General features: G+C 42.4%; 1 non-coding gene across 1 annotated transcript; it reads left to right on the top strand.

Annotated features, from left to right (window-relative positions):
• The first annotated feature begins 763 nt into the window (after positions 1 to 763).
• On the top strand, positions 764 to 923 carry LOC148118646 (U1 spliceosomal RNA). The gene has a single exon (XR_015735896.1). It is a non-coding gene; the product is annotated as a U1 spliceosomal RNA (small nuclear RNA).
• The last annotated feature ends 8,164 nt before the right edge of the window (positions 924 to 9,087 follow it).

The raw sequence follows: 9,087 nt of genomic DNA on the forward strand, positions 1-9,087 counted from the left end.
CGAAGCTACAGAGAAACCCTGTCTCAGGGAAAAAAGAAGAAGAAAGAAAGAAAAAGAAACAAATGAGGGTATTACTGAAATTTTGTTTGGGGGGAAAAATTTACTGATGCCGAGAAGTAGTGGTACACACCTTTAATCCCAGCACTCGGGAGGCAGAAGCAGGAGAATCTCTGAGTTCGAGGCCAGCCTGGTCTACAGAGAGTTTAAGGACAGCCGAGGCTACACAGAGAATCCCTGTCTTAAAACAATAAAACAAAATTTAAAAAAAACTGACTGTTTAGACAAAAATAATAACAATAAATTGTGGGGTCTACAAACTTGGAAGAAGCAAACTTCATGGTAAGAAGCCCGTAAGCGCGGGGAAGGAAGAGCGGTCCTTGAGCACAGGCTGTGGGACAGTAAAAGTGACACTGTAAACCTTAAAGCAAAAGTTCAGAATACACCAAGGACAATGAGCCAATAAAATAGCGAAAATGGCTTGAGGGTAAACCCACAAGGGGAGGAAGGAGAAGCAGACTAAAGGCAGGACCTGTCGCCAGAGGGCGTGATCTATGCAGATAAGAGGCGCCTAAGAGCCACCGGGTCTGTGTCTCTTTGGAACTGTAGAGATTTCTCATGACTTAGGAAGAAAAGCCAGGCTGTAGGTGACAGATAAACTTAGAACATATATATGCGTCTCAGAAAGCTAGCACAAGAATGCGGAGAAGTGACTGCATGTTCAGAGCACAGGGTGGGTGGGGCTGGGTCGGGGCTGCGGAGGGGGAAAGTAGGAGAGACACCACGATCAGGTGGGTGGGTTTTTCCAGGCTGAAGCTCACCCATTGCACTTGGAGTGTGCTGACCTCTGCGATTTTGCTCCCAAGTGCGGGAAACTGGACTGCATAATTTGTGGCAGTGGGGAACTGTGTTCGCGCTCTCCCCTGGTTTTCCTTGTAGCTAAAAAGAGGTGGTCTGATTTTGTTTACGAGAGGCGGGGGCTGATGTTTAACTACAGCATTGCTCGACAGTTGTTCTCTGTGGATGCGCTTCGCTTTGCTTTCTTTTCCTTGCGGTGGTCATATCAATCCGAGTTCCATCTAACGTCCTGTGTGGGTGCACGTTTGATGTGTACAAAAGGAGCGAAAGCAGTCCTAACGTCCTCAAAAGACAGTAAAGATGTCTCTGCCACTGACAAGTGCCTCCTTTTCTTTGTCTTTTCTGGTCTGTAACGCTAGAAATGAGAATGTAATAAAACAAACCCACAAAGGTTTTGCTTTTGAAGCTTTTGTGTATGAATATTCTGTCTACTTTGTACATAAAATACTTCTCAGTTGTAACACTGGTACCGCAGAGGTCGGAAGAGAATCCTTATGTGGGTGCATGGAGTCAAGCCAGGTTTGTGGAAAGAATGCTGAGTTCCTGGTGGGAACTCTAAGTTTTAACAAAGTGTGTAGTTGGCATTACAATCGTCCCCAGGCTACAAAGGTTTGTGTCTTCTAACCTGATTTTTTTCTAATTCGATGTTTAGGATACTATTTAGTTGCTGTCCTCGTACAAAATTGTCATCAGAAAGGATCGTGGGGAGACATTTCAACTCTGAGACTTCTATTTGGCTTCATTGACTGCCGCTCAGGGATGCTGAGAAAAACCAAGACAGGTCCACAGACATGAAATGTCTTCCAAATCATTCCACTATTGTTTTTAATTTTATTTATCTATTTATTTATCATTTCTGGTTTTTAGGTGGTGGTGGTGGAGAGATTGGTTTTTGTTGTTCTTTTTGGTTTTTGCCTTTTTAGAGACAGGGTTGCTAGAGATGAAAGGCTTTTTGTTGTGGTTTTTAAGACAAGGTCTCACTCTTCAGTTTTTCCTGGCCTGGAGTTCACTATGCTAGGTAAGGATGATCTCGAACTCACAGAGATTCTCCTGCCTCTGTTGAATTTAAATTTCCTGAATGCTGAGATTAAAGGTGTGTGCCACCACACCAAGCTTCACAGTCAGTCCATGTTAACCCCAACAAACTTGACAGTCACCTTCCTTTTCTGGCTGTCTTGCAGCAAGGCGTTACCCAGCTCAGTTACAGTCTAGAGCAGATAGGCAGAAGCCTCTGGGGATGGTACTCTTCCCTAAACAAAAAATGTTTGCAAACCTTCTGCCTACCCATCCTATTCTCTTTTTCCTGTCTAGAATATCAGTGTGAAGTCGTCTTCTGCTCTAAGAATAAAAACCTCAGGCTAAGGTGTCTGAATGAAAACAGGAAGACTGTTTAATTACAGCTGTGGGAGCGACAGTCGCTATTCACAAGTTTGTGCCCGGACTCATTGACAAATGAGAGTGCTTACCTGTTTGAGCCACAGCTAGTCAAGTTCACTGTTAACATTTCCAAAATCAGTCTGAAAGGAGAGAGTACTAGCCCATTCTCTGCTTGCACAGAAAAATGCTGTGGGTGGCAGGCCATCAGAGAAGCTTCTCCCTACAGAAAATTAGAACAAACACAGAGACACACACACAGACGTTAGAATGAGACTGAGAGACTTGGACACTCAGCCCTAAGAGTGAGGTTTCCATCAAAACTGTCCTTTCAGGGAACAGGATATCCTGCAGAAAAGACAGAGAGGGTGTAAGAGCCAGAGGGATGGAAGACACCAAGAAAATGAGACCTTCTAAATCAACAAGACCAATGCGCATCTGAGCTCACAGCAAGTGAGGCAGCATGCACAGCCTGCACTGGTTCTACCAGGTCCTTTGCATATAAACGATGGCTTCCACCTTAGTGTTTTATATGATTTCTGAGTGTGCAAACAAGTGGATCTTTCATTATTGGCCTTTTCTTAGCCATTTTCCTACTGTTTCTTGGTTTATTTTTTCAAATTCTGATGGACTAGTTTTTCTTTCATCTCCTTTTATTTTATGTTATCATCCCTTGGAAGTCTGCTTGTTTTCTATAGAGCAATAGAGAGGGAGAAGATTGGAGTGGGAGGGGATGTAAGAAGGAACTGGGAGGAGAAGACAGAGAGGGAAATCATAATCAGGACATGTTATATGAGAAAAATCTATTTTCTCTAAAAGGTTAAAGCAGATAAATCAGAAAAAGCATCATAATGACATAAAATGTTGAGGAGACTACAAAGCAGGAGACACTAAAAGCCTAACACAAAAGCATGGGTTACACTTACTTTCCTGTGAATAATAGTCACTATACTACTTAAAAGTCATTAACTTAATTTTTATTGGAGAAAAAAATGGTTGTTTGGTTAAAAAAGATCAATAAAACTACTCTAATAGTATTTAGGTTACTTACCCTGAGTTTTAAAAAAAATGGCTCTCTATTGGATCTTCTGGTACCGAGTCAGGTTCCCTTGTTGGGCAGGGACTTCACTGACAGAATGCCCACCTTTCCTCAGGCAGGCTATTGAAGGACAGGCACTCCCTCCTTCTGGGATGCGCCTACAACCCAGGCCCAGCATGCAAGGCAGCTGAGCTGGGGAAATTTTATGGCCCCAGGGGGAAGGGAGAAATATAGGAATTTGTACCTGGATGGAAGCTGGGATGGCAGGCGGGAGAGCTTAACAGGGGGGAGCCAGCACTGCAGGGTGACCTGGGAGTCTATGGGGTCGGGGAAAGTCAGAGCTCCTCCTCGCCGGGTCCCCGCCGCGGGCAAGAAGCAAACTCACCCCTCCAATGGCCCTCTGCTAGAAGTCAGGGTCCCTTGCTGGTCAGGAATGTCACTGAGCTGACACCAGGCCCACCTGTCCTCAGGGAGGCTTTTAAGACACAGGAACTGCCTCCAGCTGAGATGCACCTACAGCCCAGGCCCAGCGCGCAAGGCATCAGAGCTGTGGAAATTTTATGGCCCCAGGGGGAAGGGAGAAATATAGGAATTTGTACCTGGATGGAAGCTGGGATGGTAGGCAGGAGAGCTTAGCAGGGTAGAACCTGGGGATACAAGGATCATACCTAAATATAATAAAAGCTATTTACAGCAAGCCAACAGCTAACATCAAACTGAACGGAGAGAAACTCAAAGCCATTCCATTGAAATCAGGAACAAGACAAGGCTGTCCACTCTCCCCATACCTCTTCAATATAGTGCTAGAAGTTCTAGCAATAGCAATACGACAACATAAGGTGATCGAGGGGATTCGAATTGGAAAGGAAGAAGTTAAACTCTCATTATTTGCAGACAATATGATAGTATACAAGAGCGACCCAAAAACATCTACCAAAGAACTCCTACAGCTGATAAACACCTTTAGTAATGTGGCAGGATACAAGATAAACTCCAAAAAATCAGTTGCCCTCCTATACACAAAGGATAAAGAAGCAGGGAGGGAAATCAGAGAAACTTCCCCTATCACGATAGCCACAAATAGCATAAAATATCTTGGGATAACTCTGACTGAGGAAGTGAAAGACCTATTTGACAAGAACTTTAAGTCTTTGAAGAAAGAAATTGAGGAGGATACCAGAAAATGGAAAGATCTCCCTTGCTCTTGGATTGGAAGGATCAACATAGTAAAAATGGTAAAAATTTCTACCAAGAGCAATCCCCATCAAAATCCCATCAAACTTCTTCACAGACCTTGAGAGAATAATAATTAATTTTATATGGAAAAACAAAAAAAACCCAGGATAGCCAAAACAACCTTATATAATAAAGGAACTTCTGGAGGTATAACCATCCATGACTTCAAACTCTATTACACAGCTACAGTATTGAAAACATCTTGGTACTGGCATAAGAACAGAGAAGTCGACCTATGGAATCAAATAGAAGACCCAGATATTAACCCACAAACCTATGAACACTTGATTTTCGACAAGGGGGCTAAAGGTATACAGTGGAAGAAGGAAAGCATCTTTAACAAATGGTGCTGGCATAACTGGATGTCAACCTGTAGAAGAATGAAAGTAGATCCATATCTATCACCATGCACAAAAATCAAGTCCAAATGGATTAAAGACATCAACATTAATCTGACCACTTTGAACCAGATAGAAGAGAAAGTGGGAAGTAGTCTACAAGAGATAGGCACAGGAGACCACTTCCTAGGTAGAACCCCAGTAGCACAGACAATAAGAGAATCAATGAATAAATGGGACCTCCTGAAATTGAGAAGCTTCTGTAAAGCAAAGGACACCGTCAGTAAGACAAAAAGGCTACCTTCTGACTGGGAGAAGATCTTCACCAACTCCGCATCAGACAAAGGTCTGATCTCCAAAATATACAAAGAACACAAGAAACTAGACATTAAAACTCTAATTAACCCAATTAAAAAATGAGGTGCTGATCTGAACAGAGAATTCTCAACAGAAGAACTTCGAATGGCCAAAAGACACTTAAGGTCATGTTCAACATCCTGAATGATCAGGGAAATGCAAATCAAAACAACTATGAGATACCATTTTACACCGGTCAGATTAGCTAAAGTCAAAAACACCAATGATAGCCTATGCTGGGGAGGATGTGGAGAGAGGGGAACACTCATCCATTGTTGGTGGGAATGCAAACTTGTGCAGCCACTGTGGAAATCAGTGTGGCGGTTTCTCAGGAAACTGGGAGTCAACCTCCCTCAAGACCCAGCAATTCCACTCTTGGGAATATACCCAAGAGATTCCCTATCATACCACAAAAGCATATGTTCAACTATGTTCATAGCAGCACTATTTCTAATAGCCAGAACCTGGAAACAACCTAGGTGACCCTCAATAGAAAAATGGTTAAAGAAGGTGTGGAACATATATACATTAGAGTTTTACTCAGCGGTAAAAAACAATGACATCTTGAATTTTGCATGCAAATGGATGGAAATAGAAAACGCTTCACTGAGTGAGGTAACCCAGACCCAAAAAGAGGAATATGGTATGTACTCACTCATAAGTGGATTCTAGCCATAATTAAAGGTCTTTGAGCCTGTTATTCGTGATCCTAGAGAAGCTAAATAAGGTGAACCTGAAGAAAATCATGTAGTTATCCTCCTGGAGATTGGAAATAGACAAGAGTCCCAGGTAACCTCGGGTGCATGGGGGGGGGGGGTTGTTGAAAGGGGAGAGGGTTAGAGAGAAGGGAGTAGGGGAGGAATGGGGAAAGCTCGGGGGATTGGGATGGGGGGAGGGAGGAAGGATGGATATGGGATCAGGGAAGAATATATCTCAACTAAGGGAGTCATTTTAGGGTTTACAAGAGACTTGATTATAAATGGGATCCCAGGTCTAAGGAGAGATCCCCAGATGGTTCTCTGCACAGAGGAGTGGGTGCCTGAACCGGCCTTGGCCTATAACCATACTGATGAATATTTTGCTTATCACCATAGAACCTTCATCCGACGATGGATGGCGATACAGAGGGAGACCCACATTGGAGTACTGGACTGAGCCCCCCAAGGTCCAAATGAGGAGCAGAAGGAGGAAGAACATGGAAAAGAAAATCAGGACCGCGAGGGGTGCGATCACCCACTGATACAAGGGGACTGCTCTAATGAGAGTTCACCAAGGCCAGTTGGACTGGGACTGAACGAGCACGTGATCCAACCAGATTCTCTGAATGTGGCTGGCCAGGAGTCTTTCTGAAAAGCCATTGACAATGACACTGGGACTTGTTTCCTCTGCATATACTGGATTTTTGGGATCCAGTCTGTTTGGATACTCACCTTCCTGGACCTGGAGGGAGGGGGGAGGAACTTGAACTTCCCACAGGGCAAGAAACCCTGACTGCTCTTAGGGATGGAGAGGGAGGAGGAGAGGGAGTGGGGGGAGTGGGAGGGTGTTGGCAGGAGGGGCAGAAATGGAAACTTTTATAATTTAATAAACTTTGAAAACAAAAAACAAAAAAAAGAAAAAACAAACAAAAAGAAACAAAAAAAATAAAAAAAAATGGCTAATTCCAGGTCAGGCTCCAAAACTACAGAAAATCCCTGTCTCAAAAAACAAAGAAAAACTAAAACAAAAACAAAAAAATAAATAAACCACCTTGCCATTCTTGGTGGCAACAGGAAAATGTGCAACTGCTAGAGTGTGGAGTATATGGTCAGTCTACCATTTCCAAGTGCTTAAGCACTAATGTCTGTGTAAACTGTCAGAGTAATATAAGTTCTACAGTGCCAAGAAAGAGGCTGAACTAGGAAAATCTTTAATTAGATGTGAGTTACAAATTTGCGGACATCATTAAAATCAGGGAATGAAGCGTAAATTGATACACAACTTTGAAGAGGATGAATTACCACATTAAAGATAGCATTAATCTATGCAGTGTAGTTCTTGTAGTTCAGAGCATTCGTCCCTTGACATGTAATGTCTCCTTTCTTTAGGTGACAGCACTTAACATTATTACTCTAAGTAGACTTCTGTAAGGCTGGAACCAAAGTGTAAGAATTAGTTCACATAATCTGGAGGAATCAAGATAGGACATCTCCTGAGAACACCAGTCCATCCTAAGTATCAAAAGTGGATATTAGAAGAATACCTTTTCAGCAGAGCCTGGAAGGGAAAACCTTTCAATGGACTTGAAATTCTCTTTTTTACTCCTTGGCACTAAACACCACAGATAGCCACAGCAGTTGGCGGACCAACTACTGAAGTCTGAGGAGTCTGCAGTACTCAAGGTGACTGAGCACTGTGGTGTCAGAGTTCTGAGGCTCACGACGTAACTGACAAAATGACATGTGCCTAGCCCTCATCTGTTTTTATCTGACAAAATTTTACTTTCAAAAATATTTTACGGATAAACAGAGATGCTAAGACTACACAAACTTGTCCTGCATCCCCAAACCCTAGTGTGCTATGATAGCTACACATACTAGATTATTTTCTGTTGCTCACCATTTTGAAGTTTGGAAGGACAAAAGGAGTCTATCAATTTGGACTCTGATCACTTTAACCTTGATTATTTTGCATCATTTCAAATGGTGTCATGTCGAGCACATGGATGAGACTTTGTGGGGTAAATCAAGAGCCAGACAAGGAAGACAGGCTTAACCTTGTTCTCAGTCAATTGTGTTCATGTATCCATGAGAATGGTCCCACTAAATCAGCTTTAATCCCTTTTGAGGTCAGCACTTGCAATCAGAGGGTGGCCTTCTTGTAGTGTCTGTCTCTTAAAAAAAATATCACCGTCTCTCATCCTTGCCACACTGGGGACTAAGCTTCAACATATTAACCCATGGAATGAAGTGACTCCAATCATAGAACAAGAAAATCTATCCTTGTACAATTAAGACTAGAACATCCCCAGTAAGGCAATGGTTCTTTATATTATCATTAATTGTTTATGGAATTTTGTTATGTTTTAATTGAAATAGAATTACATCTCTTTCTCTCCTTTTCCTACATAGAATCCGTCCCAAATTGTAGTGAGGGGCTGCGGGCAGGCCTGCTTTTCATCCCACCTGGCTCCCGCATGGCTAGCTTAGCCCCGGAAATAATAGCACACAAATTGTATTCATTCAAATACTGCCTGACCCATTATCTCTAGAAAGTTAGTTACTGGCTAACTCTCACATCTTGATTTCTAAAAATCTGTGTAGCACCACGAGGTGGTGGCTTACCAGAAAAGATTCAGCATGTCTGAGTTGGTGGCTGGCTCCATGGCATCTGCCTCATAGCCCTCTTCCCAGCATTCTGTTCTGTTGACTCTGCCTACCTAATTTTCTGTCCTATCAAGGGGCCAAGGCAGTCTCTTTATTGACCAATGAAAATAACACAATAGACAGATAACCCTCCTCCATCATTTCCCCTTTTTCTGTTTAAACAAAAAAGAAAGGCTTTCATTTTAACATAGTAAAATTACATATAACAAAACAGTTATCAAACAAGAATTACAGTCACAATATTTATAACTTTATCTTTATCATAATAATGGAAAACAATAACTATGACTATCCATTCTTCAACTCCATCAAAGACTTCAGAAGGATATAATATTACCTAAGTAAACAAGAATTAAGCAACTTCCAAAACTCTGGAAATGACAGAGACATCTTGCTGCCTGGACAGTCACCCAAAGTTCCTCTGTATTGTTGGGGCACCCATCTTCGACCTTCAGACCCATAATATCCAGAGACATTTCCATGAAGCAGGAAATTTCAAAGGCAGTTCAGTCACTATCTGCTG

The sequence above is a fragment of the Myodes glareolus genome, chromosome 21 (genome assembly GCF_982192425.1).
Source record: "Myodes glareolus chromosome 21, mMyoGla1.1, whole genome shotgun sequence".
NCBI lineage: Eukaryota > Metazoa > Chordata > Mammalia > Rodentia > Cricetidae > Myodes > Myodes glareolus.